The following is a 19,645-nucleotide window of genomic DNA, read 5'->3' on the forward strand; positions in this document are numbered from 1 at the left end:
AAAGTTTAATTCAACCTGTTAAAAGTGCACCAAATACTTCTCTGGCATTGACTTTAAAATAATTTCTATTTTAAATCGTTTATTTTCTATGGACTTTGTGCACCTTCAGTAACCAATGTGCCACCACGCGGAACTGCTATCTCTAAAACTGTCAATACCAACATATTGTTTCCGACAATATAAATATGTTTTTCGCTTTAGAATTCCCCCGTGATAGCTTTTCGGACCAGTTTGGGTCAAAGTTTTGTTTTGTTCCCCGGAATAGCAAAAACCGGTAGTTTTCTGTGATGCTATCTCTTCTGCAGCAATAGCTACGACTTAGTAAAGAGCAAACCGCAGCCAATAGGAATCGAAAGTTTAAAATATGTTTTTTTTTATTGTGGTGTTTGAAAAAAAGTTATTTGATCATTTCGATTAATCTTACCAGCAAAAGTTTATAGCAAGAACCAATTCGTGAGAATTAAAAAAAAGTTTAAACTTCTCGAAAAACTTCGAGAAGTTCCCAACCTAAAACAACGAGAAAAAAAACAATTTTATGCATAGATAGCACTGGTGCATTTCCTTTTTTCTTCGCATATATATCAAGACTAGCAGGCTACAATAGCAGCGAATATATATTTTTAATATCACCTTTCAAAGGTAATATCCGTATCTACGTGCTTTTTTATAAATTTGTCTCGATAACATCATCTGTAAGTGCCATATGGCAGCAAAATAGACCTTTTCGTCCCATTTCACGAGTGCAAAATTTGGTAAGTATAGAAAGCTAACCATTATAATCTAAGTAGTCAATAACCTCAACTAGAGGTTTACAATCCCTTTTCAAGTATACTCCCCCTTACTAAGTTCAGGTTAGATTAGGTTTAGTTTAGGTCCTTACTAAGTTTCAGATATCGTCTACAGACTAACAAAACAAGCGGGCTACTGTATTGTCATAGAGAGAGGCTTAATGGCTCCTTTCGAGGCTCTTGACCGTATCTACGTGCATTTTGTAAGTTTATCTCGATTACATCATCTTAAAATGCTATTTAATCCACAAAATTACAGTTCTTGTGATATTTCTGGAGTTGAAAAGCGGAAAATTACAAAAAGGGTGCCGATTATATCCATGGTCCAAAATCCTTAGTCGGAGATTTTTAAGTCCCCTCTTCTACAATCGTCTTCACAGCCTTATTCTCCAGTTAGTAAAATTAAAAAACAGCTAATGAGACAACTGTTTATTAGATCTCGGAATAACTTTGATCTTTAACTCCGATCATTTTCCTAGTAGCTTGAAAATTATTTTTGGAAACTTATTTTGGAAAGAAAGCAGGAAATTAAGTGGATTATGAGGAACTGAATTCCTAATGAAGAAAGAAAGGTTGAAGCTAAGGATGAAGGACTTTTGCTCCGGAGTTCTACACCAGAAATAAGAATCATAACTTTGTAATAAACTAGTATTGACGTTCTCTTTTGTGTGCTGTGCCAAAAATTTTCAGCAGCATAACCATGTATTCTCTCCTTTTATGTCAGTTCTTAAGTGATTTCATCAACCTGCCAATGTTCCTTGAAGTATATAAGGATAATTCGCCTTTAAATTTATCACTTGTGTTTTGACAATAGAAGCAGTTTCATCAATTTTGTTTTCAGTACCTTTTACAGTAGATATTCTTGCTTAAAAATGTTTCCAGAACTGTTTCAAAGACCTTACATACTGAATAATTGGGATACCCCCCCCCCCAGAAAAAAACCACTGATCTCTCCACCCAATAAAAGTTTCTTCAAAGTTCTTTTATCATTGTATTCCGGAGTACCACAAGGTCTACCTGCACAGTGAGACTAAGCCAGCCACTTCAGGTGTAACTTGAGACGCTGAAGATTGGGACTGAATAAGCACACTGCTTCCTTTTGTTCACGCAATTCTTGGCTGCGACATAACTTCATGTCTAATATACATGGCAAAAGGTTTTGCGCTTAATTGGCAGACAGGCAACGCACAGTTTAGGGAAAATGCTTCAACGTTTTCTAGAACTGAATCTTCATAAGAAGACATTAATGCAGCGAGAGAAGCTGCATTTTCTATTTTGTACAATGGAAAATCTACCGACACTCTTGACAGTTACCGACACCAAGTCTCGGCAGAAAGTAGCAACGTCTACAAGTTTAATCCATCCCCAACATCTACCTCCTACTTCAGCGGCAGTGAAATTTCACTGTTTCCGAATCTATCTTCAAGTGCAAGATTTGATTGGCAGATCCTTGCCCTTGGTCCTAAGAATTGGGGACGGAGACCTAAGAACGGCACGCTGTACCCTATTCTCCCTTATTTTCCAGCGGCACCAAAGAAAATCCTCACCATCGTGAAGTGTGGTTGTAAGGGATCTTGTGATAGTGACCGGTGCAACTGTCATCGAAATGGCATCGGATGCGACATTGCTTCAAAATCTTGCAAAGAAACCAGTTGTTCTAATTTTCAGGTTTAAATCGATGATGGAGAAAACATGTAATTAATTAAATAAATGTGATGAATCTCTTTTGCAATTTCAAATTATCTGTGATTTTTTGTTCATTTTAAAATCAGTGATTTAGCTAGTTGTGAGAAGTTGCTTATTGGATTCTAAGAATAGGGTGGAGAGTGGGGAGGGGGTGGATAAGTTGACATTTACAGGACTTGTTCTCTGCATTAGCAGTCCGATTTCTTCTGTATGAAATCAACTTCACATAATCTTGCTCTAAGACCTATATTGACGCTCGATTTATGGGCGGGAGGGGAGAACTGAATGTGAATAGTTAAAACAAAATAAGGTGCGTTTTCGTAATCTACGTACCAGATTTACCTATTACCGACTTTCTATACTTGCAAATAAAGTTGTTTTTGAAAAGTCGTGATTTCAGAAGAAAAGACGAAAACTATCAATTTTGCCTCGTCCGATTTTGGCAGATTTTTTACATATTATAGAGAAGTTTTTTCGGTTCGGATGGTAACACAATCAAAGCTTTTACAGTGTATTTGAGATTAAACCTTAGACTGACTGAACTATAAGACTTATGTTCCTTGCATAATCTAAAGTACGTTATTATCTTGCTCTCTTACGGTTTTTATATCACAGAAAACCAATAATTTTGACAATTGACAATTAATGGATAGAATCGACAACTCAATTTTATTCATCTACCGAATTATATTTAAAAAATCTGGTTTACATGCTTTTTAGATCAAAAATAAAGTTGAATGATAGTTGTAAGTTGTTCATCTTATCTCATAGTGGTATAGTTGTAAGTCTTCTCCAAGAAAAAGTCTAGCCAATAATTTTGACAATTGACAATTAATGGATAGTATCAACAACTCAGTTCTATTCATCTACCGAATTATATTAAATCAAACTTGGTATATATGCTTTTTTAGATAATAAATAAAGTTGAATGATAGTTGTAAGTTGTTTGTCCTATCTCATAGTGGTATAATTGTAAGTCTTCTCCAAGAGAAAGTCTAGCCAATAATTTTGACAATTGACAATTAATGGATAGTATCGACAACCCAGTTCTATTCATCTACCGAGTTATATAAAAAAAAAACTTGGTGTACATGCTTTTTTAGATCAAAAAATAAAATTAAATGATAGTTGTAAGTTTTTCGTCTGATCTCATAGTGGAATAGTTGTAAGTCTTCTCCAAGGAAACGTCTAGCCAATAATTTTGACAATTAACAATTTAATGGATAGTATCGACAACTCAATTCTATTCATCTACCAAGTTATATTAAAAAAAAAACTTGATATACATGCATTTTTAGATCAAAAATAAAGTTGAATGATAGTTATAAGTTGTTAGTCTTATCTCATAGTCGTATAGTTGTCAGTCCTCTCCAAGAAAAAGTCTAACCAATTATTTTGACAATTGACAATTAATGGATAGAATCGACAACTCAGTTCTATCCATCTACCGATTTATATTTAAAAAATTTGGTATACATGCTTTTTTAGATAAAAAATAAACTTGAATGATAGTTGTAAGTTATTCATCTTATCTCATAATGCTATAGTTGTAAGTCTTCTACAAGAACAAGTCTAGCCAATAATTTTGACAATTGACAATCCATGGATAGAATCGACATTTCAATTCTATTCATCTACCGAGTTACATTTAAAAAATTTGATATACATGCTTGTTTAGATCAAAATAAAGCTGAATGATAGTTGTAAGTTGTTCGTCTTCTCCAATAGTGGTATAGTTGTAAGTCTTCTCAAAATAAAATTCTGACCAATAATTTTGACAATTGACAATTAAAAGATAGAATCGACAACTCAATTCTGCTCATCTACCGAGTTATATTTAAAAAATTTGGTATACATGCTTTTTTAGATAAAAAATGAAGCTGAATGATATTTGTAAGTTGTTCGACTTATCTCACAGTGGCATAGTTGTAGGTCTTCTCCAAAACAAAGTCTATCCAATAATTTTGACAATTGACAATTAATGGATAGTATCGACAACTCAATTCTATTCATTTACCAAGTTATATTTAAAAAATCTGGTATACAATCTTTTTTAGATAAAAAATAAAGCTGAATGATAGCTGTAAGTTGTTCGTCTTCTCCAATAATGGTATAGTTGTAAGTCTTCTCCAAGTAAAATTCTGACCAATAATTTTCACAATTGGTAATTATTGGACAGAGTCGACAATTCCATTCTGTTCATCTACCGAGCTATATTTAAAAAATTTGGTACACATACTTTTTCAGATCAAAAATAAAGCTGAACGATAGTTGTAAGTTGTTCGTCTTCTCCAATAGTGGTATAGTTGTAAGTCTTCTCCAAATAAAATTCTGACCAATAATTTTGACAATTGACAATTAAAGGATAGAATCGACAACTCAATTCTGCTCATCTACCGAGTTATATTTAAAAAATTTGGTATACATGCTTTTTTAGATAAAAAATGAAGCTGAATGATATTTGTAAGTTGTTCGACTTATCTCACAGTGGCATAGTTGTAGGTCTTCTCCAAGACAAAGTCTATCCAATAATTTTGACAATTGACAATTAATGGATAGTATCGACAACTCAATTCTATTCATTTACCAAGATATATTTAAAAAATCTGGTATACAATCTTTTTTAGATAAAAAATAAAGCTGAATGATAGCTGTAAGTTGTTCGTCTTCTCCAATAATGGTATAGTTGTAAGTCTTCTCCAAGTAAAAGTCTAACCAATAATTTTCACAATTGGCAATTATTGGATTGAATCGACAACTCCATTCTATTCATCTACCGAGCTATATTTAAAAAACTTGGTATACATGCTTTTTTAGATCAAAAATAAAGCTGAATGATAGTTGTAATTGTTCGTCTTATCTTATAGTAATATATGTAAGTCTTCTCCAAGAAAAAGCTGAACCAATCATTTTGACAATTGACAATTAATGGATAGGATCGACAGCTCAATTCTATTCATCTACCTAGTTATAATAAAAAAACTTGGCATACATGCTTTTTTAGATCAAAAATAAAGCTGAATGATAGTTGTAAGTTGTTCATCTTATCTCATAGTGGTATAGTTGTAGGTCTTCTCCAAGAAAAAATCTAACCAATAATTTTCTCAATTGACAATTAGTGGATAGAATCGACAACTCAATTCTATTCATCTACCTAGTTATATTTAAAAAAAAACTTGGTATACATGCTTTTTTAGATCAAAAATAAATCTGAATGATAGTTGTAATTGTTCGTCTTCTCCAATAGTGGTATAGCTGTAAGTCTTCTCCAAGAAAAAGCTGACCCAATAATTTTCACAATTGGTAATTAATGGATTGAATCGGCAACTCAATTCCATTCATCTACCGAGTTATATTAAAAATTTTTGTATACAGGCTGTATTAGATCAAAAATGAATCTGAATGATGGTTGTAAGATGTTCGTCTTATCTCATAGTGGTATAGTTGTATGTTTTTTCCAAGAAAAAGTCAAACCAATAATTGTGACAATGACAATTAATGGATAGAATCAATAGAAATCAATTCTATTGATCTGCCGAGTTGCATTTAAAAAATTTGGTACACATGTCTTTTTAAATAAAAAATCAAGTTAAATGATGGTTGTAAGTTGTTCGTCTTATCTCATACTACTACTACTACTAATAACTCACTGCAGCACCAAGCCGCCTGAGGCCAACACAGCTACGCACGCTCCTCCTCCAACCTAATCTATTTAAAGCCTCCCTCTTTACACCCTCCCAGGAAGTTCCCATTTCCTTTAAATCCTTATTTATGACATCCTCCCAACCCAGACAAGGACGACCTGCTTTCCGTGTAGCCCCAGACGGTTGGCCAAAAAGGACAATCTTCGGTAATCTGTCATCCTTCATCCGTAGAACGTGGCCTAGCCATCTCAACCTTTCTTTCATTATAGCCCCAGAAAGCGGGATTAAACCACACTTTTCGTACAACCTACTGTTTGAAATACGGTCAGTCAGCCGGGTACCCAGAACAATCCGTAGGCAATTTCTCTGGAAAACATCTAGTAAATTTTCATCTGCTTTTCGGAGTGTCCATGCTTCAGAGCCATATTTGACCACTGTCATCACTGTAGCTTCCAATATTCTAATCTTGGTTTGTAGGCTTATCTTTCTATTCTTCCAAACTTTTTTTAACTGTGAAAAAACACCCTGAGCTTTAGCTATTCTACTTTTAACATCTTCACTGCTCCCACCATCTTTACTAATAATACTACCAAGGTAACTGAAGCTCCCAACCTGATCAATCTTTTCGTTACCTAAGGTCACCTGTTCATCTTCACTTATTTCAAGCCTTAGTGACTTAGTCTTCTTAACATTAATTTTCAAGCCTATTTTAGCACCCTGAAAACGTAAAACCTCTAAAAATTCATTCATTTTGCTCACACTTTCATCTAATATGCTTAAATCATCAGCATAATCTAAGTCCAGGAGCGTTCTTCCTCCCCATTTGATTCCATGGTCTCCAATTGCCTTTCCTGTGCTCCTTAAGACGAAGTCCATCAAAATGATCCATATAAAGGGGGATAGAACACAACCCTGCTTAACTCCTGATTTAATACAAAACCAGTTGCTAACCTCATTTCCTACCTTAACCGGAGCAGTATTATTCTCGTACATAGCGCAAATCACTTTAATGTATTTTTCTGGTATACCATATAACGATAAGACCTTTGTTAACGCTGTTCTATCAACAGAATCGAAAGCTTGCTCATAATCGATAAAACTAAGGACCAAAGGTGTTTGACAACGAAGGGACTTCTCAATTATTAACCTAAGAGTGAAAACATGGTCGACACATCCTCTACCTTTTCTAAAACCGCATTGTTCTTCCCTTAAAACTTTGTCTACAGCATGTCTCAGTCTAAAAAGTATCATATTACTCAGTAATTTGCTACCTACAGAGGCCAGACTAATGCCTGGATAATTACGACATTCACTCTTGTCACCTTTCTTATACAGTGGTTTAATTAAGGTTTTCCTAAAATCATTGGGTACTTCCCCTTTTTCAAAAATCACGTTCATAATCTTCAGTAGCTTATTCCTAACCTCAGAGCCACCATATTTAAGGAACTCATTAATCATACTATCAGCACCTGGGGCCTTATTATTTTTTAATCCTTCTAGTACTGTCGCTAATTCTTCCTCACTAAACAAATCTTCCTTCACATCCAAGGTATCACAAACTTTTTCATTTTCATCTATATCTTTTCCTGCAACTGTATCTCGATTTAGCACATTCTCAAAATGTTCCACCCATCTTTCTTTAACTTTTTCCTTATCACTAATTGTGGCCCCATTTCTATCTTTAACTGGGACTAGTCCGGATCGGCTACTCCCTTTCAATTTATTAACATGCCAGTATAATATTTTACTATTATGCCGTCTAGCCGCATCTTCCAGATCCTCAGCAATTTTATCCATCGCCTCCATTTCACATCTCCTTAGTTCATATTTTAATGCTTTCTCCTCTTTCTTTACATTCCTTTTGTTTTCATACGACCTATCGCTCAGATAATTCTTATACAAACCCCTTCTACTCTCTATTAAACCTAAAGCCTTTTCACTAATATTCCTAGTTGCTGTCTTAGCACTCTTCCCTAGGACGCCATCAGCAACTTCACAAATTGTTTTTCTGAAATTATTCCATCCATCTTCCACATTGTCAAATTTTAAACCCTCAAGTTTAGTACTCAACTGTTCCTGGAATTTTTTTCTCAAATTTTCATCCTGAAGTCTACCAACATCATAACTTTCCGGGAGGGAGTTACTCTTCCGAAATTTCAGCTTTAAATTAACCTTAGACACTACTAGATGGTGATCTTTACTTTTAACATCAATAACGGCACTCCTATACACCCTAGTATCTTGTATTGATCCTGCTAGTCTTCTGTTTACAATAACATAATCAATAAGGTTTGCTGTCTTACCATCACGTGAATACCATGTCAACTTATGGGCCATTTTGTGACCAAACACCGTATTGGTTATAACTAGGTTGTTATACCTACAAAATTGCAAAAGCCTATAGCCATTACTGTTTTCTTTTCCTACACCAAATTTACCTAGGCTAGGATACCATCTATCCCTATTTCTACCAACCTGGGCATTAAAATCTCCTAGCAAAAACACCATATTTCTACCTGGTACCCTGTCTATTTGCTCCTGTAACTGTAAGTAAAATTCATCTGAGTCACTAGTATCTCCATCAGTTGGTTCAATGGGGGCATATACTACTATAACTGATACCCTAAACTTTTTAGTCATAAAATGAGCAATTAGTATTCTATTATTAATACCTTCCCAGCCTAAACAAGACTTAGCAGCTTCCTTATTCATCATGAGCCCTACTCCCTGTCTATGTACCCCATCCTTCCTTCCTGAGTAAACAAATTCTATGTCACCTAATTTCATGCTTCCTACCCCTGGGATATGAGTTTCTGAAACTCCTAATAAATCCAGTTCAAACCGTCTGAATTCGTCAGTCAAAATGTCGATGCGATAGTCATTTTTTAACGTCGTAACATTCCAAGTTCCAATTTTCATGTTCTTTAAATCTTTGAAATTATTTTGGCCTCAAGAAAAGCAGTGATCCCGGATACCAGTGCAGGATGGGGACCAGCATATCTTCTCAAGTCTACACCGAAGCGCTTAAGCCGGCTTAGAGCCGGACAGCAAGAAGTCCCTGGGACCTCCAGTAAGTTGAAGGCTTTGTGCAATCCTGGGCCCATCTTGGTCACAACATGGTTTTCAGCACTTGGCGATGCTCTTCTATCAACAAGAGTCGAAATCCTGCACAGACAGTCCCAAGCCTATTACCTCCGACTCATTATATATTCATGCCTACAAATATTATGCTACTACGGGGAGGCAGCCCATAGTAGATAAATTAGCTAGGAAGAGGTTTTTCAGCCCGAAAACGCCCATCAAAACAAACCAAGCCCAGAAAATTATCCAATAATCAGAATCCCGTACGAGTGCTGTGTTGTTTACTAGGCTATAATTTCCTCGAGGGGCGCCACTCCTCAAGTGGGAAAAATTGACCGCAAGTTTCCCAGTCTTGCAGGTACCCCGAAAGGGTCGAGGCAGCCCTTTACAGAGGCCGTTGTCCATAAATCTGGATCTTACGCCCTGCCGCAGTTGTCCTCCTATAGAGGATCCTCCCACGATGGTGTTCTGCTTCACCATGCAATTTAACCCATTACTGGGAGAAGGTTTGTAACTCATTTGACGCGTGAACACGGCAGTTGGCCCTGCTGAGTGTACATTTGAGGGGCATTCTTCCTCCTCCACCTGAAATTATGACCCCCAGGGGAGGGTATTACCAAATTCAATTGCAATTTGACCAGTAAGATCATTAATTTTTTTTTTTTTTTTTTTTTTTTCACTTCCCACCATCCATCATACAATGGTGAGTCATCAGTTGATGTGACTTCTGGCTCGTCCATCTTTCTCTTCTTTTTAGTCTTCTTCTTGAGTGGTTTTTCATTTTTCAGCATAAGCTTGCCAGTGCGAATTTTAGAAAATTCAGCCATGTCTCTGTTGGTTTCTCTTGATGGTTGATGGTCCAGATGGCTTTTTATAAAGGGTTTTCCCACCATCCAATTGTTTGCTAAAAATGTTATCTAGCAGGTCGTTATGAAGTTCAAAACCTAGGTTCAAAACCTCGTTCTTTTTTTTATCCTGTGGTAGCACAGGGGATTGATGCTCTGTTTGGCGATACGGGGCATGGGATTCAATCCTAGCTGCCGCGAGGTTAGGACACAGGCTTAGTGCTTGTCCCTATAGAAACACCCAGCAATTAAAATGCCAATTCGACGCCGTATGTCCCATCAATGGCTCAGGAGGATCTTTATCCCTTTTTTATTGACTATATGGACATCCGCCAAGTATAGCGAATCCTTGGTCCAAGCAAAAAAGTCAATTGACAAAAAATTACAAGGGATGGTGTGGAGTCACCTTAAAAAAAGAATGACAAGAGATTGACCACTATGGTCCTATAGTATATTTATTGATACTTTTAGCTGAAACCCCAATTTTTTTAGCTGAAAGTAAGGAGCGACATTAAAACTTAAAACGAACAGAAATTACTCCGTATATGAAATGAGTTGTCCCCTCCGCAATCCCACGCTCTTTACGCTAAAGTTTTTAATTGTTTTAAAAAGTAGAATTGTGGCAAAGAGTCAAACTTTAACGTAAAGAGCGAGGGATTGCGAAGGGGACAACTCATTTCATATACGGAGTAATTTCTGTTCGTTTTAAGTTTTAATGTCGCTCCTTACTTTCAGCTAAAAAAATAGTTTTTTTTATTTAATTTCTGAACGTTTTTGAATTAATGCATGTTTGGTTTTGGCTCTCCGCACATAAATTATTAAAATGAAATTTGTATATTAATTCTTTTTTTGGCTAAATGGCTTTCTCTTAGTTTCGATCAGACGATTTTGAGAAATAAGGGGTGGAGAAGGAGGCCTAGCTGCCCTCCAATTTTTCGGTTACTTAAAAAGGCAACTAGAACTTTTAATTTTTAACGAACGTTTTTATTAGTAAAAAATATACGTAACTTAAGAATTAACTTACGTAACAAACTTTCATAACCTTATATTTTTATTATGTATACGAGGGGGTTTGTACCCTCGTTAATACCTCGCTCTTTACACTAAATCGTAAGTTTTGTCCCAATTCTTTAAGAATGACCCCTGAATCAGAAAGGCCGTAGAATAAATAGTTGAAATTACTAAAAATACTTTAGCATAAAGAGCAAGGTATTTATCTCCTCCTAAATACCTCGCTCTTTATGTTAAAGTATTTTTAGAACCCCTCATATGCGTAATAATCTCTGTTCGTTTTAAGTTTCAATGCTACTTCTTCCTTTCATTTGAAATAACGTTTTCATGTTTATTTTTCATTGTTTTCTTATAGTGATGCTAGAGAATCCTGCGCCCTTGTCATTGAATTTTTCTTCCCCCGTGACAGATTCCTCCAAAGAAAGATCCTCCAACATAGCCCCCTCTCCTCAGCCCCACCCCCAAACAAAATAAAATCCCCCTGGAAACGTCTGTACACTTCCCAATAACCATTACTATATGTAAACAATGGTCAAAGTTTTTAACTTGCAGCCCCTACCCCAGGGATTGTGGGGGAGTGATTCATCCCCAAAGACATAGTTATTATGGTTTTCGACTATGCTGAACAAAATGGCTATCTCAAAATTTTGATCCGTTGACTTTGGGAAAAAAATGAGCGTGGGAGGGGGCGTAGATGCCCTCCAATTTTTTTGGTCACTTAAAAAGGGCACTAGAACTTTTCATTTCCGTTAGAATGAGCCCTCTTGCGACATTATAGGACCACTTGGTCGATACGATGACCCCTGGGGAAAAGAAAAGAAAAAAAAAACAAAACAAAAAAAAAACAACAAATAAACACGCACCCGTGACTTGTCTTCTGGCAAAAAATACAAAATTCCACATTTTTGTAGATAGGAGCTTGAAACTTCTACAGTATGGTTCTCTGATACGCCGTATCTGATGGTGTCATTTTTGTTAAGATCCTACGACTTTTAGGGGGTGTTTCCCCCTATTTTCCTAAATAAGGCAAATTTTCTAAGGCTCGTAACTTTTGATCGGTAAGACTAAACTTGATGAAACTTATATATTTAAAATCAGCATTAAAATGCAATTCTTTTGATGTAGCTATTGATATCAAAATTCAATTTTTTAGAGTTTTGGTTACTATTGAGCCGGGTCGCTCCTTACTACAGTTCGTTACCATGAACTGTTTGATAGCTGTAAGTTTTCTCCAAGAAAAAGTCTAACTATTAATTCTGACAATTGACAATAGATGGATAAAATCGGAAACTCAATTCTATTTATCTACCGAGTTATACTTAAGAAATTTGGTATACATGCTTTTTTAGATCAAAAATAAAGCTGAATGATAGTTGTAATTGTTCGTCTTATCTCATAGTGGTATAGTTGTAAGTCTTCTCCAAGAAAAAGGTGAGCCAATAATTTTGACAATTAACAATTAATGGATTGAATCGGCAACTCAATTCCATTCATCTACCAAGTTATATTTAAAAAATTGTGTATATATGCTGTATTAGATCAAAAATGAATCTGAATGATGGTTGTAAGATGTTCGTCTTATCTCATAGTGGTATAGTTGTATGTCTTTTCCAAGGAAAAGTAAAACCAATAATTGTGACAATGACAATTAATGGATAGAATCAATAGAAATCAATTCTATTGATCTGCCGAGTTGCATTTAAAAAATTTGGTACACATGTCTTTTTAAATAAAAAATCAAGTTAAATGATGGTTGTAAGTTGTTCGTCTTATCTCATAGTGGTATAGCTGTAAGTTTCCTCCAAGAAAAAGTCTAACTATTAATTCTGACAATTGACAATAGATGGATAGAATCGAAAACTCAATTCTATTTATCTACCGAGTTATACTTAAGAAATTTGGTATACATGCTTTTTTAGATCAAAAATAAAGTTGAATGATAGTTTTAAGTTGTTCGTTTTATCTCATAGTGGTATAGTCGTAAGTCTTCTCAAAGGAAAAGTCTAAGTAATATTTTAAATCTGACTCGGTGAATGGATAGATCTGAGACTATTGAATCCAACGATGTAAGTATCTTGTCATTTTTCTGCAAGAAAAAGCTGTAGACTCTTCACAACATCACTTGTGTCAGAATGAAATCTTCTTTATTAATTTATGTCACCGTTTCTTATTTAATGCTGCTTTAAGGGACTTGGAGATATAAGTATCAAGTAGATTGGATACAAAAAATTTTGTATATTCATATATTGAGTTCGATTAGGTTGAGGTATATGACGTTGAGTAAAACGGGATTGTGGTAAAATAGGGTTGAATTGAGTAGGGTTGTGTTGCATTGTGATTAGTTGAATGGGGTGGAGTTAAACAGGGGTTGAGTTTCATGAGGTTTAATTGAGTGGGCGTTGAGATGAGTTAGAGTTGACTTTAAATTGGTTGAGTTGAACAGGGTTGATTTACATGGTCAGCAATCTCGGTTGCATGCTTGCAACCCTGTTACAAGTATTGCAAGCATGTTAAATGAAGGAATGGCGATCAAGCGCGCTAATTATCGATCTTTTTTTTTACAAAAATTAATAGCAGTACACAAAATAATATAGTAATTCAAATTTCTTTCAAAATCTATGTTCTAGAAAAAACAAATAACCCTTTCTGTGAAGTCACAGTGTCAAAATCAAACTAGTTCATTTATGATTTAGCCGAAGCAGTGGCTATCGAGTGCAGGTATCATAGAACCAGAATTTGGGTAAGCTATCACTAAAAATAATGTAAAATTATATCAAATTAGCATTCTAAAAAAAGTTTTAGACAGTACTGAAAACTTTCAAACAACGTGAAAACTCTATAAATGGATATGTTAATTGTTACTATGATGACAATGACAAATTTTCCACAAAGAAGTATTTTTAATCCTCTGAGAAGAAGTGAAAACAAAGGCAACCAAAGCTCTGTTATTTTGTATTTTGTTGGACGAAGTAACATGGAATATTAAAGAAAAGAATAACAGCCTATTTAGTAGAAAAAGCTTATAAAAGCTATCCAGCTAAGTTTGAAAAAAAAAGGGAAAAGATCCCCCTGAGCCATTGCTGGCACATAGGGCGTCGAGTTGACGTTTCAATTGCTGATTGTTTTTTACAGGGACAAGTTGCAAGCCTGTTGCCCAACGTTGCTCCAGCGGGGGTCGAACCCAGGTGCTCCGAATTGCCAAGCAGAGCATCAATCCACTGTGCTACAACAGGTTATCTAAGTTTGAACTCAACCCTTATTGAATTGCTGAACTTAAGCTAGGAGACTTAAGCCACTATAAGCCACTTAAGCGAACTTAAGCCACTTTAGACTGGCATCTCCTGAACAACAATGTTAGAAATCCTTCAATAAGCAGGAGAGAATATTTTATAAGGAATTTCATTACTCGGGAGGCCAACAATGAAGAAGTAGAGGGGATTGTTGAAAAATACTTATTTGTAACGGCTAGCAAGGAAGCAATTACATGGCTTTTTAAGGATTACTAGGAATCCCTTCAGACAAAGAGGAAAATTAAACCTGACATGGCTACTGAAGATACTTTTACACGTCTAGATTGGCAGGAAACCATTCATTTAAGATTAATAGCCATACTGACAATAACAAGACTATTGACAACAACAATGCCAATATTGTCAATGTCATAACACTGTCAAAACTGTTCAGCTCATTGTCAATAACGAGATAATGGTATCGATTCTATGCGCAGCTTATGATATAATAACACTCCATTGGTTGAAATGGGTTTTAAAGTCAGTAAATTAAAAAATAAAAACAAAGTTGTTTATGCAGACGTATAGACTGAAGTTGAAACTTAAGACAAGCCAAAATTCCTGCTTCGTAGGTCGCGCAAGATATATCCACAAAGTTAAATCAAATGACAATTATTTTTAATATTTTCAAATATTAATAGAATCCTAAAAACTCGCGATAGGACACTATATTACGCAAGATATATCCATAGAGTTAGCTCAAACTTATGCTACTTTAAATGTGCTTTGAAATTTGATGTTTTTGCTGATTAAAATTGGTCTCATTTTTTTAGTTATTTTCGCCAGATCGTACTTTGTAAAATTTATAATGTCATGTTGAAAAATTTAAATCAGTAAGTAAAATATGACAAAGCTAAGTGAAAATAGTCAAAATTGTCTAAAACATAAAAATCATGGATATAACTTGGATTTAATTAAAGGTGCCTCTACAAGAACATTTCATTAAATTATTCTCACATGGAAAAAGCAAGAAATTGGTTGCTTTAACAAATATTTCGAATAAAAGTGAAATTGTATGATTACCATTTGATATTAGTTCTTCTAGGTGGATTAAATAAAAAAAAACTAGTTTTTTTTTTAACTGAAAGTAAGGAGCGACATTAAAACTTAAAACGAACAGAAATTACTCCGTATATGAAATGGGTTGTCCCCTCCTCAACGCCTCGTTCTTTACGCTAAAGTTTTGAATTGTTTTAAAAAGCACAAATGTGGCAACGAGTCAAACTTCAGCGTAAACAGCGAGGGATTGTGGAGGGGACAACCCATTTCATATACGGAGTAATTTCTGTTCGTTTTAAGTTTTAATGTCGCTCCTTACTTTCAGTTAAAAAAACTAGTTTTTTAATTTAATTTCTGAACATTTTTGAATTAATGCATGTTTGATTTTGGCTCTCCGCCCATAAATTATTAAAATGAAATTTGCGTATTAATTCTTTTTTTTTGGCTAAATGGCTTTCTCTTAGTTTTGATCAGACGATTTTGAGAAATAAGGGGTGGGGAAGGAGGCCTAGTTGCCTTCGAATTTTTCGTTTACTTAAAAAGGCAACTAGAATTCTTAATTTTTAACGAACGTTTTTATTAGTAAAAAATATACGCAACTTAAGAATTAACTTACATAACAAACTTTTATATTCTTATATTTTGATTATGTATATGAAGGGTTTTGTACCCTCGTTAACACATCGCTCTTTACGCTAAATCTTAAGTTTTGTCCCAATTATTTGAGAATGACTCCTGAATCAGAATCAGAAAGGCCATAGAATAAATAGTTGAAATTACTAAAAATACTTTAGCATAAAGAGCGAGGTATTTATCTCCTCCAAATTATCTTGCTCTTTATACTAAATTATTTTTAGAACCCCTCATATGCGTAATAGTCTCTGTTCGTTTTAAGTTTTAATCCTACTCCTTACTTTCAATTGAAAAAACTTTTTCATGTTTATTTTTTTAAAGTTTTTTTTATAGTAATGCTAGAAAATCCCGCGCCCTGTTCATTGAATTTCTCTTCTCCAGTGACATATTCCTCCAAGGAAAGATCCTCCCACATAGCCCCCTCCCCTCAACCCCAACCCGAAACCAAAAAAATCCCCCTGAAAACGTCTGTACACTTCCCAATAACCATTACTGTGTGTAAACACTGGTCAAAGTTTGTAACTTGCAGCCCCATCCCCCAGGAACTGTGGGAGATTAAGTCATCCCCAAAGACATAGTTATTATAGTTTTCGATTATGCGGAACAAAATGGCTATCTCAAAATTTTGATCCGTTGACTTTGTGAAAAAAAATGAGCTTGTGAGGGGGCCTAGGTGCCCTCTAATTTTGTTGGTCACTTAAAAAGGGCACTAGAACTTTTCATTTCAGTTGGAATGAACCCTCTTGCAACATTCTAGGACCACTTGGTCGATACGATGGCCCCGGGGAAAAAACAAAAAACAAATAAACACGCACCCGTGGTCTGTCTTCTGGCAAAAAATACGAAATTCCGCATTTTTGTAGATAGGAGCTTGAAATTTTTGCTACGGGGTTCTCTGATACGCTGAATGTGATGGTGTGATTTTCGTTAAGATCCTATGACTTTTAGGGGGTGTTTTCTCCTATTTTCCAAAATAAGGCAAATTTTCTCAGGCTCGTAACTTTTGATGACGAAGACTAAATTTGATAAGACTTATGTATTTAAAATCAGCGTGAAAACTTGATTCTTTTGGTGTATCTATTAGCATCAAAATTTCGTTTTTTAGAGTTTCGTTTACTATTGAGCCGGGTCACTCCTTACTACAGTTCGTTACCACGAACTGTTTGACAATCGATAATTATGAATATGACTGAAGATCAGATGTTATCTAATGATTTTCTGAGCCCAATCAAGTATTGAATTATCCTAGTTCTTGAAATTTAGCATACCAACTCTGTATTTCCAAAAATAATGACTAAAAATAATTGAGGGAGAGAACAACAGTTTGGATAGTAAAAAAAATCATGATATCCAAGAGCAACTTACCCTATTTAAGTGACCACTTTCCACTCAAATCCAAATGGTAAGTCACCTGCAGAGGAATGAAACCTTTGAGGGAATGGGACAAGTTCATCGTAGGAGCAGTGTAACAGGTTAGAAAATCCAGCGCAATCTCTTTGAAAACTTCCAAGAAACAAAAAGGTTTAGTTTCATCACGTCATAATAATAAAACAATTTCTTTGAAAATAAAGTCACACAAATAGCTGTAAAAAGAGAGGGTATTGAAACAAAGCATTAAAAATGTCAGGAAAAACAATAAAGATGATTGAGTAAACAGGGAGTTTTAAAGGCAGTGAACTGTAGAAAATATTTAACTGAATATTTTGACTTAATTCTAGCTGCCATACGCTATTACATTCTACTTTTTGTTTGCCGAGGATGCCTATTGAAAATATTGCCAAAATATTCAGATGGTTCTATTATACGATCTACTGAATTTAAAATTTCCTTAGCACTGTTTTATCTACTTTATTGTTTACATAATTAACAAGAAATGTATGTGATTTTTATATCCTACTGCATAGCAAATATTATCCACTTTCGTCCTCGAAACGCAAAATAGCGCAATAAAATAGTAATTTGATTGAGGAATTAAAATTGCTTTATCCACTTATTGTTTATATAATTAACAAGAGATGTATGTGAATATTAATTGCTGCAAAGTAAATATTATTCTCTATCGTCCTCGAAACACAAAATAGCGCATTATAACCATATTTGATCGAAGAAAAAAAAAATCTAGAAATCCAAATTTTGGAAAAGGCGCACAAACTTTTTATTGCAGTGATTTGAGCTCGAGAATTTAGTAGTGTTTGGTGCTCGTTATTTGTGTTCATTTTATCTCTTTCTCTCTTTTTTTTTGATTTGATTATCTGTGCTTATCTTATGTCCACCACCTAATTAGTTTCGAATTCTGGTTATACTACATATCTGCAGTAATTGGGTGTATAAATTTTTATTTCAAGGTTCTTAACCAAAAAATTTGTAATAGAATTAGTTGAGGAGCTTGACCAGGTGAAAAAGTATCGGAAACTGATAAGAAGGAAAACACAATTTGAAAAAAGAATCCAACGTTAACTAGCGTGTCTTGCCAAATCTTGCTTGTTAATTTCAGTCTGTACCAAAAATCCGTACACATTAGAAACACTACTGCCAGCCATACTCCTATTACATGCACTTTTTCTTCTGTTTTTAAAATTAATTTAAAAAAACTTTACAAAACAGAATTTTTTTAGAAATAAGTGAAGAGTCCAATGAAACTGAAGACCAGCAGAAATAAAATCCTATAATAAGTCAAGCTCAAAATGACCAGAAATTACTATCGAAATGAAACACATAACAAAAGAATAAATGAAATGAAACCCAAAATAAATAGAATTCAAATAAATCATCATATCGAACATACAGATAACAAATGCTGATACAGATGAATCTACAAATCTTAAAGAGAAGAAAAACCAAATTGAATATTCAAGTCGAACTTAAAACAAACAAAACTACTTCAAGCAGGAGGTCGGCTACTGGCCTCTTACCCCTCCCGTAGCCGTGAAAGTTCTAATATTCATTGATTCAATCTCGGTTTATGGAAAAGTATTTGAATTTTGAACAGTGTGGTTCGCTTTTCAAAACATCGATGACAAATAAAAAACAAATCATAGATTCTGCAATAGCACTACCTAAATAAAGAGCGAAGTAGGCATAATGTATTATTATTTTTTTTTTGGGGGGGGGGCAAATAAAGCACTTCGTATAGAAGAAGTAGTCATAGAAACTTCGAAAGAAGCTCGTTTGATCGGAAATTGAAACTTCTAGTGCCATTTTTTAGAGTCAAAAGTGTCTGAAGGGCAAACAGCCCCTCACGCTAATTATTTCCCAAAAGGTATACAATCAAAATTTTGAGACAGCCATTATGTTCAGCATAGTTGAAGGGTCCGGTGATCGTGTTTTTGGAGATGCTAACCTGCCTCCCCCCACATGCTTCATGATAACGGCTACAAGCTATGCTAATTGCCCGTTATTAAAATATAGGGTTTCTATGGAGGAGGTGGTTATATAAACTTCGGAGGGGGTCTGTTCAATTGGAAATTGGAAGTTCTAGTGTCCTTTTTAAGAGTCAAAAGTTATCGGAAGGCAACTACCCTCCCTCTAATACTTCTTTTCCCAAAACGTATCCGAACAGATTTTTAGATAGCCATTTTGTTAAAGCTAATTTGAGTGTTTTGTTTTGTAAGTTATGCCCCGGGGGTCAAATAAGGTTTTTATGGAAAAGGTGGTCGTATAGACTTCGA

At 34.8% G+C, this 19,645-nt stretch overlaps 1 protein-coding gene across 2 annotated transcripts in view; it reads right to left on the bottom strand.

The window, feature by feature from the left end:
• LOC136025958 (somatostatin receptor type 2-like) overlaps positions 1 to 17,464 on the bottom strand; it is a 170,453-nt gene extending 152,989 nt beyond the window's left edge. Inside the window, exon 1 of one of the 2 annotated variants that reach the window (XM_065702069.1) lies at positions 17,343 to 17,464. The gene's annotated coding sequence lies outside the window, so the exon portion shown is untranslated. The remainder of the gene's footprint in view (positions 1 to 17,342) is intronic. The other variant, XM_065702068.1, reaches the window with a different exon arrangement.
• Between the last annotated feature and the right edge of the window lie 2,181 nt (positions 17,465 to 19,645).

This window comes from Artemia franciscana, chromosome 4 (assembly GCF_032884065.1).
Source record: "Artemia franciscana chromosome 4, ASM3288406v1, whole genome shotgun sequence".
NCBI classification, from domain to species: domain Eukaryota; kingdom Metazoa; phylum Arthropoda; class Branchiopoda; order Anostraca; family Artemiidae; genus Artemia; species Artemia franciscana.